Source organism: Chiloscyllium plagiosum, unplaced genomic scaffold, assembly GCF_037043375.1.
Source record: "Chiloscyllium plagiosum isolate Xiang-an unplaced genomic scaffold, Cpla_swu_hap1 HiC_scaffold_22, whole genome shotgun sequence".
NCBI lineage: Eukaryota > Metazoa > Chordata > Chondrichthyes > Orectolobiformes > Hemiscylliidae > Chiloscyllium > Chiloscyllium plagiosum.
In genome coordinates, this window is record NW_028270160.1 from 38,691,990 (window position 1) to 38,706,748 (window position 14,759).

The 14,759-nt window shown below is 39.9% G+C and overlaps 1 protein-coding gene across 2 annotated transcripts in view; it reads left to right on the plus strand.

Annotated features, from left to right (window-relative positions):
- Window positions 1–14,759, plus strand: part of tcerg1l (transcription elongation regulator 1 like) — a 773,510-nt gene that overhangs the window by 22,739 nt on the left and 736,012 nt on the right. The window lies entirely within an intron of this gene.

The window sequence follows — 14,759 nt, forward strand, 5'->3', positions numbered from 1 at the left end:
TGAGGAAACCTCAATTGGATCAATTTATTGACTCTTATTCTAATGTTCAGATTGTAAGGGATTCAGAAATAACCCAGCACTCTTTTGACATCATTTGGACAAAGGTTTTTTATTCCAAAACTTTCTTTGTTTTGATGAATTGAATTAAGGTTGAGAGTTGACCTACTAGTACAGTGCTAGAATATTGATCTGCTGTTTCTCCTCCGGTTTCCAATAAGGAGCAACTGTTACCTGTCTCATTTTGGTCAGTGGAGGGAGAAAAGCTTTACCAGTGATGGATAGCCTAGAGAAGAACTGTTGTGCTTTCCAAAACAAAAGTATATTAAGAATAGGGCAGGAAAAGAAAAGTATTTGAAAACATCATATTGAATATAGTGCATGTATTGCACACATATGTGACCTGATGCACTTATGTTCCCTTGTGCTACTGCACAACATGTTAATTAACACGACCAAATCCATCTTAACCATCTTAATCCATCTAATTTGTTCTATCATAGCAAAATTTCCTGAGCAAATCTAAACTACCCAAATGGCTAACTTCCCAACCTGATCATCCATGTCCTGTCTCCTTCTTTTGCTGAAGTTGCAGTAAAGCAGAGAGAAGTTAATTAAAACAATTGAAACATTGCTGAAAAGAGATGAGTCTTCCTGAAGTTTTGACTTAACTCTTCAAACAGAATAAAAAATTTCAAGCAACCACAACAATTCATAGTACAGGAGAAGTGTGTTGATTGGTTGACAAATCAATGCTCATTGGTTGAGATGTTGCCATGGGGAAAGCAATAAAAAATTATTGGCACTGTAAATGTCCAGCTAATCCAAAACACGCACAAGGTTCAAACATATTCCTTTTGTTTACAGAGAATGGGTCCCTGAGTGTGAAAGGAAGTGTACACAAGCCTCCTAACACACTCAAATTATTATTTTAAATTGTTTATTGTAGCTTTTTATGCACTCAGGTCTTTTTATTTATTCATTGGGCATCATTGCCTATTGCTCAATTGCCCAGAGGGCAGTTACAAGTCAACCACATTGCTATTGATCTGGAGTCACATCCAGGTCAGTCCAGGTGGAGACAGCGGTTTCATTCACTAATGGACATTAATGAACCAAACAAGTTTTTCCCACAATGGTTTCATGGTCATCATTAGCCTCTTATTAATACTTTTTTTTGAGAAATGGACTTCAATTTCTACAACCTACCATGGAAGGATCTGAATTCAGATCTGTCTCCACAACGCTACCTGGGTCTCTGGATTAATTATCAGCAATAATACCAGGAGGCCATTACATCTCTATGCTAGACCATTGCGAGCCATCACCAAGTTCCACTTAAGCATAGAATTACATCTAAAAGTTGACATTTTGTGTTTAGTTTTTTGAAGCACGGCACTGGTTGAGTACAGTCTGTACTGTGCTTATTATGAACAACCGAAGAGGCATGTTGTTTGGTCTGATGTTCCTGGAATTGCATATCTTCTTTGCATAGCAACTGTATAATAGCAATGTGAAATGGCTTCCTCAAACTCCTGTTCAAAGTTTTGAGATATAAACAATTTAGAAGAAATCTTCCCAGCCTCTGAATGCCATAGGCTATGGGTGAAAAATTTGGGAAAATCAGATGAGAAGCCCAGCAAGGCCCATCTTGACTTTGAGACCAAAATGTTGCATTCTCTAAACAAGTTCTGAATGTAAGTATGAGCTTCTCACTAGGAAATAGTGATAGGATTGTTAATGGGGTTGATTACTCATTATCCCTAATTACTGTCTAATCTTATCAAATTAATATGCCATTTCCCATTTGCTCACCTCCCAGATAGAAACTGATCATCAAGAATTCCCAACATGAAAGTCAGAGCAGGTACACTGTGCCTCCAGCTCATCACTTGATCCATTGAACCTCCATTTTGGATACTCCAGCCTATAGTTCATGTGCAGTGGCTGCATGTATGCTGTCTTGCCATCTAACAGCCTTGCTGTATCATCACTGAATATCTCAAATCCACTCACAATATTTTGCTGCACTTTGGAGTATACATCGAGTCATAGAGATGTACAGCATGGAAACAGACCCTTCGGTCCAACCCATCCATGCCGACCAGATATCCCAACCCAATCTAGCCCCACCTGCCAGCTCCCGGCCCATATCCCTCCAAACCCTTCCTATTTATATACCCATCAAAATGCCTCTTAAATGTTGCAATTGTACCAGCCTCCACCACTTCCTTTGGCAGCTCATTCGATACACGTACCACACAGAAACCTCCTATTGAAATACTGCTACAAGGACAGTCACCCAGCTCAAGGAATGTGCATATCAGGACTGTTCACTTACTCTCTTGCCACGCATTCAATTTTTTTCCGACTCTGCTCACAGCTTACCTGCCTTGTCTTTCCACTTGCCATTTTGCTCCTTAAGCCAGACCTTCAATGCTCACAGTTTGTCTGTCTTGGCTTGTCTGTTAGCACTGACACAAAGCCAGGAAGCTTGTCATGGTTGCCGACAATCGTCATTCAGAGCATTTCTTTGACGTTTTTGCTCTAAGTATTTTTAAATATTCATTTACTTCATAAGTTTAGCCTTTGACTGGATGTTGTTCCTGAAGAATAATTAATGGCACTTGTGAACACATACAGTTTATAAAATATTGTTGCTTTCAATTTATACGAGAATGAATTGAAATAAAATGACATCTCCCATCACCCTTAGTGAATTTTTGCATGTTTTGCAAAATGTTTTCAAAAGAACTTCTGACTTATTTAAATATAGAATACAGGAATGCAAATGCATTCATGCATTGTTGGGAAGCTGATCGAATCAGACAATTTATGTAATTTGACAATTAATAATGAATGTAATTCCTAATATAAACACTGGCATGGATCATATAGGGCTCAATGGACTGTCTTATATTTTAGATTCTATGTAACAGAAAAAAAAACCAAGTGAATGTGGTCGAAGTACATAAGTGTCATTTAAGACATTTATTACAAAAATAAGGGCAAGTGGCATCCGGCTTTGCTGTTGCCTTCTGCACTATTGCTGACCAAGAGGCTCACCAGCTGTTATTGTCTGTCATCAGGTGCATTAGGAAGATTTACAGGTTGAAAATCAACCTGTATGGCCACATTTTGAACGCATTTACCATCATGTCCCAGAGTGATACTTAAATCCAGACCTAATGGCTGCTACCCACTGTACCACAAGATCTTGAAAAAGATTATGAAATGGAAAACACATGATAGGGATTGAAAGAAGCATCTCAGGCTGGTAGAAAGTGGGATGTGATGTCCTGTAAGGATTTGCATTAGGATCAGCATTATCTGACAAGTCATGAATGACTTGAATTGAGTCATTCAAGGTTTAGTACTGAAATATACGTGTTATTAGCAAAGCGAAATCTGCCTGAAATCAATGATAGGAATAGAATACTGAACATTGGAAAAATCATAGGCTGCTCAGGTCTGTTTTAATGGGTCTTCACAGGGTACTTTAGGCTCTGAAATGTTACAGTACACTGATAAAAGGAATGCGGTGAAGGCTTTATGAATGGGTTTTGAGTAGCCACTTGATAAGATGCCATGTAAAAGGTTTATGCAATAATTTATGCAGCATGTTATGTGGAATGCAGCCATATGGACTGAGATTATGAAGGGACTGGAACAGATGGTAGTTGTAAATGGATGTTTTTTTCAGACTGACAGGATGTGGCTAATAGTATGCTCATAAATCTATGATTGACCTGTGTTCTGTTTGATTATACAACCAATATGCAAGCTGATGAAAAAAAGAGTGATATCAATATGAGAGTGAATCCAAGCTATCATAGAATGCCTTTTAACAGGTCAGTGAAGTGAGTGAAAGCATGGAAGGTACAGTTGATTACAGGAAAATATGGAAGATTATGGTTTAGAGGGAAAAGAATCTTCAAAAGAATTGGGTCCTATATGATAACATTCTGAACAAAATGGAAGAAGTGAGATGGTTGAAAAGTGCAGATGTGTGCATTTTTAGATCTGGACATGACATTAGAATCAAGCATAAAGAAGCAAATTGAATGTTGGGGTTTTTTTACAGTACAATTAATATAAAAACCATGAAATGAGGTGACATTTATATAATGATTTGGAGATGCTGGTGTTGGACTGGGGTGTACAAAATTAAAAATCACACAACACCAGGTTATAGTCCAATAGGTTTAATTGGAAGCACACTAGCTTTCATCAGGTGATGAAGGAGCGTCGCTCCGAAAGCTAGTGCTTCCAATTAAACCTGTTGGACTATAACCTGGTGTTGCGTAATTTTTGACATTTATATAAGACATTGATTGGGCCATAATAGCTTGAAACATTAACTCTACTTATATTTCCAGTCCACCTACTAAGTTTCTCCAGCAATTTCTGCGTTTATTTCAGATTGCTAACAACCACAATACTTTGATTTTATTGATTTAGGTTGCAGTTGGAGAGTTAGCCATGGTACTGGCAACCTCATTGTTTGACAGATTGAGCCATAATGATATATGTTGGGACCAACAAAGTAGTGAAAGGTAAATGCTCCTTTTTGGAGAATACCAGGAACTACATCTAAATGAAATAATAGGACCTCTGGAGTTTTAACCCTAAAATTATTAACCATTTACAAATTGGCTTAAAGATAAGCAGTTTAGGAAGATGATTATGTGACCGATGAAATGATGTGAGATTCAGTGAATGTTTCAAAAGGATGATAAAAACTGGTAATGGGGCATGGATCAACAATGCTATTGGGTTGGCTCTACTTAAATCGGACTGTGGTTAGAGTCCTAATGGGAAGAATGTGGTAGATGATCCCTAAACCTTTAAAGTTGTAGATTGGAGAAGTGTTCAGATGGAAAAGGTAGTGCAGGTGATGATGCAAAAACAGGTAGAGAGGTAAAGTAACTGTCAGAAATGGCGTCTCAAATGCAAAGGAAACTAATGTATCTCATGTTATTAGACCAGGACTGAGCAATAATAAATGTTAAGTAAAGCATTGCAGCAGAAGGTTAAATAAGCTTTATACAAATGTAAGGCATTGAAAGAACAAATTGAATGAATTTCAAACACAGATTCAACTTAGAAGGTATGACCCTGTAACCACTACTGACTGGGCTTGAGGTTCCACTGCCCTGACCTCCACTGAGATGCTGTTCCTGATTTCAATTAACTGCCAGTAGGCAGGAAGACTAACCAGTGAGGGAACAGCTGAGGCCACTGAAGTGATGAATACGGTGCCAAATCACACTAATTGAGTTTCTGGCAGCCTGTTAGATGAGCTACTAGCATTCATTCACCTCAGCCCTCATAGATACTGATGTCAATAAATACACTGCAATGTTCTTAGCTTTATGTGTTTTTGATGTTTGTGCAACCTTCCCGTTACTGGTTCTGAGAGTAAGCCCACTGCCTTTGAATGTACCTGTTCCATTAAAGAGCTCGCCTCCCTTCCACAGCAAACCTACTGAAAGTGACAGGAAGGAAGGCATCGTTTAGTGATAATTCTCTGCAGACTATCCTCTCAGCTTTTCAAGAAAGACAAGAGTCCTCCTTATAAGGCACTGCAGGAGAGACCAGGCAACTGGTTTTAGGCTGTCTATGATAAGAAAAGTAGAAGAGGAAGAGGCAAATAATCCTTCATGATTGAAGACAAATTTGCTTAAGGTAAGAGGTTATAATGAGGAGTAAGCAGATAGTGGAGGTGATCTGGATGGAACTCCGGAATCGTAAAGGATTTAAGACTGGATTGGCAACCATGTATAAGTCCTCTCTTAGCAGTGCAAAGTTGTAGGGTTCATATGTGCTAGGATTAGACATTTGTTTGAATTTATTTGGTCGTGAAAAAAGATACAGAATGGAAGTACAGTACTGAGTGCTGGGCAGACACATATGGAAGGAAAGCCGAGCTAATCAAGATAAGAGAACCTGGCAAGGTTGGGTGGCTTGTATTTTACTGTAAGGAGCCTTGCGAGTAATGTAGATGAGCCAAAGGTGCTGATTTAACGCGTGGTAGTATAACATATTACTATCACAGAGATATGGTTGAGCGAAGGACTGGACTGGCACGTCATCCTCAGAATCTTCAGGCGAGACTGGGAAGGGTTTGTCAAAGAGGAGGTGGTGTCAAACTATTGATCAAAATCAATTACTACAACATGAAGGGATAATCTTTTGGGAGGTTCCAATTGAGAACATAAACAGAAAGGGAGCAATCACATTGGGAGTGTACTATAGACCAATAAACAGTCGGGAAGAGATGAAGGGAAAATATCTAGGCAAATTTCAGAAGTGTAAAAATAATAGGGTAAGAAAAATAAGGGTTTCCAACTTTGCCAATATTAACAGAGATGGACAAGGTGTTAGAGGCACTGAAATTTTAAATGTATCCAGGAGAGCATTATAAGCTAACAGGTCCAACAAGAGACAGGCTAATGCTAGATCTATGGTTAGGAAATGAAGTTGGGAAAGTGGATTGTGTCAGTAGGGGAACAGTCAGGTGACAGTGACCATAACTTAGTAAGATTTAAGGTGGTCATGAAAAAAAGACAAAATGGGCCAAAATTTTTAACCTGGATGAAAACTGATTTTAATATGCTAAGGTAGGATCTGGTGAACGTGGACTTGGAACAGTTACTCAGGAAAAGAGCAATGGAAGTCTTTCAAAAAGAAAGTAGTGAAAGTTCAGGGCAAACATATACATAGAATCATACAGTACAGAACGTGCTCTTCAGTCTATTGAGTCTGCACTGACAAAAAAGGCTACTCTAAATCTACACCAGTCCCACTTTCCAGCACTTGGCCCAAAGCCTTGGATGTTATGATAAAGTGTAGGTCCAAAAATACTGGATATCAAGGAATGTAAAGGATTATACAAGGAGAAAAGGGGAGGCTTATGGTAGATATTGATGTCTCAGAACACCAGGAGTCTGAGAGATGTAAAAAAATGCAGGATTTCTAAAAAGAAAAGAAAATGAGGGGAACGAAGGGTGGAAGGGGTGGCATGGAGAGAAAAGTAGAGGCAGGTTGTAAGGCATTTTGCAAGAATATTTAGGGGCAAGAGGATAACCAGGGTGGAATGGGCCCCATGGACTGAAATGGCAGATTGTGGATGGAGCTGGAAGACAGAGCTGAGGTTTTATATGAATAGTTCCACCTGTATTCACTTCAGAAAAGAACAATGTAGATATAGAATTCCGGGAAGAGAAATGTGATAATCTTGAACAAACTACAATTTACCAAAGGAGGTTTTAATGGTTTTACCAGACTTAAAGTTTAATATATCTCCAGAACCAGATGCGATGTATCCCAAGCTGCTCTAGGAAGCAGGAAAGAGATCACAGTAACACCTAATTTGAATTTTCAAATCCTCTCTGGGCACAGGAGAGGTGCAAGGAACTAGAGGACCACTGATGTGGTCATAAAGGGTGGGAGGAGTAAACCAGGGAAGTTTCGACCAGTAAGTCTAGCATCAGTAGTAGGCAAAACTATTGTTAAAAAAATGGAGGGAGAGAATTAATCTCCACTTGGAAAAGCAGTCAGCATGACTTTGTCAGAGGGAGATCATGTCTGACTGTTTTGATTGAGTTTTTTGAGGAGGTGAGATAACATATGGATGAGCAGAATGCAGGGAAGATGGTCTACATCGACTTCAGTGAGGCATTTGAAAAGGACTTGAATAGTAGACTGATCAAGAAAGTAAGAGCTCATGTGATGCAGGGTGATGTGGTAAATTGGATCCAAAATTGGCTTAGTGGCAAAAAGCAGAGGATGATGGTCTAAGGTGATTTTTTGACTGGAAGCCTGTGCCAATGACGTACTTCATGGTTCCCTTGCTGTTTGTAGTGTATATCATTGATCTCGACATGAATATGAGAGGTTTTGTCAGTAAGTTTATAGATAACATGAAAATTGATGTGGTAAAAGAATAAGGCGGAAAGTCTTAGATTGTAAGACAATATAAATGGACTGGAGAGAAAAAAATGGCGAATAGAATTCAATTCTGCAAAGTGTGAAGTGATGCATTTTGGGAAGGCTAACAAGGCAAGAGAGTACATACTAAATAGTTGAGCCTGAAGAATTTTCTTTTGTTCACTCATAGGTTATGTGTTGCTGACTGGGTTAATATTTATTGACCATTCCTGGTTGCTCTCTAGAAGATGGTGGTGAGCTACCTTCTTGAATTATTGCAGTCTATATGCTGTCAGTAGACCTCCACTGCCCATAGGATGGGAATTCCAGAATTTTAATCCAGTGACAAAGAAGAAACTGTGATATATTTCCAAGTCAGGTTGGTGAGTGGCTTGGAAGGGAATGTGCAGGTGGTGTTATTCCTAGTAGAGAGGATCGGAAGGACCTTATTGTGCATGTCCACAGATCCTTGAATGCAACAGGACATGTAGATTAAGTAGTTAAGAAGGTGTCTGGAATACTTTCCATTATTAGTTGAGGCATTGAATACAAGACGATGGAGGTTGTGATGAATCTGTATAAGATGTTTTTTACATCAGTATTTACTGTGGAAAAGGATACGGAAGATATAGACTGTTGGGAAATAGATGGTGACATCTTGCAAAATGTCCAGATTACAGAGAAGAAAGTGCTGGATGTCTTGAAACGGTTAAAGGTGGATAAATCCCCAGGACCTGATCAGGTGTACCCGAAAACTCTGTGGGATGCTAGAGAAGTGATTGCTGGGCCTCTTGCTGAGATATTTTTATCATCGATAGTCACAGGTGAGGTGCCGGAAGACTGAAGGTTGGCAAACGTGGTGCCACTGTCTCAGAAGGGTGGAAAGGACAAGCCAGGGAACTATAGACCAGTGAGCCTGACGTCCGTGTTGGGCAAGTTGTTGGAGGGAATCCTGAGGGACAGGACGTGCATGTATTTGGAAAGGCAAGGACTGATTATGGATAGTCAACATGGCTTTGTGCGTGGGAAATCATGTCTCACAAACTTGATTGAGTTTATTGAGCAAGTAACAAAGAGGATTGATGGGGGCAGAATGGTAGATGTGATTTATATGGACTTCAGTAAGGCATTCAACAAGGTTCCCCATGGGAGACTGATTAGCAAGGTTAGATCTCACAGAATACAGGGAGAACTAGCCATTTGGATACAGAACTGGCTCAAAGGTAGAAGACAGAGGGTGGTGGTGGAGGGTTGTTTTTCAGACTGGAGGCTTGTGACCAGTGGAGTGCCACAAGGATCGGTGCTGGGTCCTCTACTTTTTGTCATTAACATAAATGATTTGGATGCGAGCATAAGAGGCACAGTTAATAAGTTCGCAGATGACACCAAAATTGGAGGTGTGGTGGACAGCAAAGAGGGTTCCCTCAGATTACAACAGGATCTTGACCAGATGGGCCAATGGACTGAGAAGTGGCAGATGGAGTTTAATTCAGATAAATGCCAGGTGCTGCATTTTGGGAAACCAAATCTTAGCAGGACGTATACACTTAATGATAAGGCCCTAGGGAGTGTTGCTGAACAAAAAGACCTTGGAGTGCAGGTTCATAGCTCCTTGAAAGTGGAGTTGCAGATAGATAGGATAGTGAAGAAGGTGTTTGGTATGCTTTCCTTTATTGGTCAGAGTATTGAGTACATGAGTTGGGGGGTCATGTTGTGGCTGTACAGGACATTGTTTAGGCCACTGTTGGAATATTGCATGCAATTCTGGTCTCATTCCTGTCGGAAAGATGTTGTGAAACTTGAAAGGGTTCAGAAAATATTTACAAGGATGCTGCCAGGTTTGGTGGATTTGAGCTATAGGGAGAGGCTGAACAGGCTGGGACTGTTTTCCCTTGAGCGTCGGAGGCTGAGAGGTGACCTTATTGAGGTTTACAAAATTATGAGGGGCATGGATAGGATAAATAGACAGTCTTTTCCCCAGAGCTAGAGGGCATAGGTTTAGGGTGAGAGGAGAAAGATATAAAAGAGACCTAAGGGGCATATTTTTCACACAGGGGGTAGTACGTGTATGGAATGAGCTGCCAGAGGAAGTGGTGGAGGCTGGTACAATTGCAACATTTAAGAGGCGTTTGGATGGGTAAAAGAATAGGAAGGGTTTGGATGGATATGGGCCGGGTGCTGGCAGGTGGGACTAGATTGGGTTGGGATATCTGGTCAGCATGGACTGAAGGGCCTATTCTCATGCTGTACATCTCTATGACTGTATGACTCTATGGCTATGTTAAGTGAGGCCAAAGCTGGAATACTGAGTGTAGTTCTGATTGTCATACTATAGAAAACATTTGATTGTGCTAGAGAAAGTGTACAGTCAGTTCTGTTATCCCGTAAGTTTCTTCAACACAACTTGGCTTGAACGCGATTGAAGACTTTAGACCATTATTTGTAGAATGTGAACTTTCCTTACCCGTATTGGCTATAACATGATTCTTGCCCCATTAGTTAAAATGGCACAGCTGTTGCACGAATTTCTTATAATGCATAGAAAGAAAAAGAAACATTTCCCCTTAGTTTAGGAATCATAACCAGGAAGCATAGATTTAAGATCAAGTCCAAGATGGTTAGAGAGGATTGAAGAAAGCTTTGCTATCTTCATTGAAGGAGTATTTTGATGATCACTTGAAGTATTACGGCATATGGATCAAGTGGAACTAGGCCTGCTTGATGACCACTGCCAAAGGCCTCTTTCTATTCTGTAAAATTCTGATCATATGAAGAATAGCATAGGCAGCATGGATTTAAATCGGGAATTTTTAACTTGCATGGGGAGTAGACTTGAATAAATGGACTAACATATGTCCGAATGTTAGTAAAACTTCAATTATGTCCAGGATATTTTTTTTTATTTCACAATATGTCCTAGTACCAACAAGGGTGTAGAACATACTAGGTTTATAATGAGAGTCGCGTAAGATTTAATTAACAATCTAATCGTGCGTGAACATGGTGTGATTAAGTTTGCTCAGTGCTGGAAATGGAGAAATGTGAAACAGTTATTGAGATTCCAGATACAGAGAAGGCTGACTTCAGCAGAGTGCAAATTAGACTGTCTATATTACACACTACAACAGAGACCTGTTGCTGGTTGAAACAAGAGATAGTGAGGGATATTCAAAAAATGATTCTCTGTCATATGAAACCAGTTAGGTTCCTAAGGGACAAGACCTCCTCTGACAACCAAGGAGATAAGAGATGCCATAAAACTAAAAGAGAAAGCAAACAAAAATTTATAAACAGTTGACAGAATGGGAGAGATTAAAAGAATGGCAAAGGGTGATAAAACAGATAGAAAGATACTCTGAGAAGCAAACAATTAATTTTGGAAAGGTTTGCCATATTATTCGGACAATTTATTAATCAACAGAAGGAAGGTCGGCAGTATTCTAATTCAGATGGTACTTGTTTCCCATTGATCCTGGTCGCTACAGGCAACTTGTAGAATGTGTACTTGTTTCTCTCCTTATGTCATCTTCAAATGTATGCAATATTGAACCTCTTTCATTGTCCTTTTTTCATCCTCTGCAGCCAGGGCTCATGCTGTGCACGAATATTGCTGTGATACTTTGATCTTATTATTCAATTTGTCGATGGTGATGGACCTTGACAGAATTTCTTCAACACATTGTTAACTTATTGCTGTATTATCATTTTCTGGGCGCCATAACCCTTGCAGTCATTTTAGTTATAACTCCAAATTCCACTGATCTAAACATTTCAAAACCTACACTTTGCTAATGACTGGTAAGATAGTTTGGAAGTTTGTCCTAATTTTATTTTTGCAATTCACCTTACTACATGACTTTGATTTTACCCTCAATAACATAAGCCATGCAACTACACTGAGAATTAACCCTTCATCAACCAGAAGCTTGTACACAATACAAGAAGCGTGTAAAATTGAATTCATAACATAGAAATTATTTTTTAAAATTACATAAAGTGTAAAAATGTATACTTTTCCTGCAGAATTACCTAAATAGAGTAATGCAAATAAATTACTGAACAAAAATAATTACAATTATGAGTGGAAAGAGGTGGCAGAAGCAATGAGTGCATGAAAGCTGCCAAAATTTAGATTGTCAATGAAAGTAAGGAAATGGGAATAACAGCTTTGCATCACTATTGAGTGAGTAAGTGTAATGCAGATGTTCACTAAAGCTGTTTAGACAACACCTTCCATGATCTCTCTCCTCGAGAAGAACAAAGGCAGCAGGAACATGGGAACACCGCCTGCGAGGTCATCTCCAAGTCGATCACCATCCTGAATTGGAACTTTATTTCATTCTTTCATTGTTGCTGGCTCAAAATCCTGGAATTCCCTCATTAGCAGTGCTGTGGGTGTACCTACACCAAATTAAATGCAGCAGTTCAAGAACACATCTCACTATCACTTTCTCAAGGCCACCTAGGGATAACTACTGACAGTAATCAAAGCCTACATCCCCTGAATTAATTTTAAAAAAAGGTGAAGGAAGAGTGTAGAATGCTGGACATCCAAAAGAAACAAATATTCAATCAGCAACGAGGGGCACTACTTGACTAATTCAAATTGCAGAGAATCCTCAATTCTGTATTTTCTCAGTTGCAGTGTCATTTTAGTGGTTATTAAAGTGGGTGATCATTTTCTTCTCTGGATATCAAACTGATGGCCAACTGAACTCTCAGTCGGGCAGGGAACTGGACACTGACAAGACCACACAAAGTATATCTGCTTGGAGAATGGGAATTAAAACATTATTGGGGATGTGGTGAACAGTATCTGAGGGTTCACTGGAGCTCAGAGTTGATGAAAGAGAAGTTAGAGTGAGGAGTGGGCAACTGATATGGGATGTGCTCAGAGTTGGGAGGAGGGGGTGGCACAATGGGGACTGCTGATCCTAAGAATGAGGTCATGACCTGGGGATTGGAAGGAAAGGTGTTCTTGGTAGAAGGGGCTTGCAGGCACTGGGATGGGGCAGGTTGGAGTCAGCAAGGGGAGTCATTTAGAAAGGCTTTGATCGTAGACAAGTAGTTTGTGTTCTTATTTTGAGAAAGCTGTCATTTCATCCAGTGCTTGATAGATCATAGAGTCATAGAGATGTACAGCACAGGAGCAGATACTTCAGATCCAACTCATCCACGCCGACCAGATAACCAAAATTACTCTAATTCCATTTGTCAGCATTTGACCCATATCCCTCTAAACCCTCTCTATTCATGTACCCATTTAGATGCCTTTTTACATGTTGTAATTGCCCCAGCCTCCATTACCTCCTCTGGCAGCTTATTCTAAGCAAACACCACCTTCTGTGTGAAAAAGCTGCCCCTTAGGTCCCTTTTAAATCTTTCCCCTCTCACTTCAAACCTATTTCTTCCAGGTTTAGACTACCCTACTCTGGGATAAAGATCTTGGCTGTTCACCCTGTCCAAGTCCTGCTTGATTTTATAAACCTCTCACCCCTCAGCCTCTGACACTCCAGGGAAACTCACTCCAGCCTCTCCCTATAGCACAAAACCTCCAACCCTGGCAACATCCTTATAAATCTTTTTCAAATTTCACAACATCTCACTTATAGCAGAGAGACCAGAATTGCAGTATTCCAAAAGTGGCCTAACTAATATCCTGTGCAGCCGCAATATGACCTCCCAACTCCTGTACTTGATGCTCTCACCAATAAAGGCAAGCATACCAAATGCCTTCTTCCCTACCCTGTCTACCTACGATTCTACTTCCAAGGAAATATGAACCTGCACCCAAGATCTCTTTGTTCAACAACACTCCCCAGAATCTTAGTACGTTAAAACTAAAAAAGCAGGCTAAGGTCAGGAAACAGATTTCTGGTCATACATCTAACCATCAGTGAAAAAGATATTGCAATGGAAAATAATGTGGTTAAAGGCTGACAAATCTCCAGAGCCTGATAATCTACATTTCAGAGTATTAAAGCCCTGGAAGGTATTGAATGAATTTGTAGGTATCCACCAAATTTCTAGACCTTCTGCAGTGGCTCCTACAGATTGCTGGGTGGCAAATGTAACTACACTATTTAAAGAGGGAGAGAGAGAGAATGAACAACTACAGTTACCGTCAGTCTAACATCGGTCATGGGGAAATGCAAGAATCTGTTATAAAGATGTGACCTCAGAAACTTGGAAAACATTAATATGACTGGACAAAGCCATCATGGGTTTATAAATGGCAAATCATGATTATTAAATATAGTGGAGCTTTTTTCAGAATGTAAGTAGTACAATAGATAAGGGAGAAGCAGTGAATGTGGTATATTTGCATTTTCAGAAGGCGACTCAAGGTCACTCAAGAGGCTAGTGGGTAAAAACTTAAGCACATAGGACTTATTGGCATGGATTGAGAATTAATTGACTGACAACAAACAGTGTGAGAATTAATGTATCTTTTTCTGGGTGATTGCCATTGACTAGTGGTGTATGCCCGAAACGTCAATTCTCCTGCTCCTTTGATGCTGCCTGACCTGCTGCACTTTTCCAGCAACACATTTTTCAGCTCTGATTTCCAGCATCTGCAGTCCTCACTTTCTCCTAGTGGTGTGCTGCAAGGATCCAGGCCCCAACTGTTCCTGACTTTTATAAATGACCTTGGAAACAAATGTTTGCTGACAACACAAAATGGGCAGGATTGAGAGTTGTGAGGCAGCTGCAAGAAGGCCTAAAGATGACTTGGTCAGATTGAGTGAGTAGGCACACACCTGACAGCTGCAGTACAACATAACTGTATGTGAAGTTATACACTTTGGTGTGGAAAAAAATGGGCAATA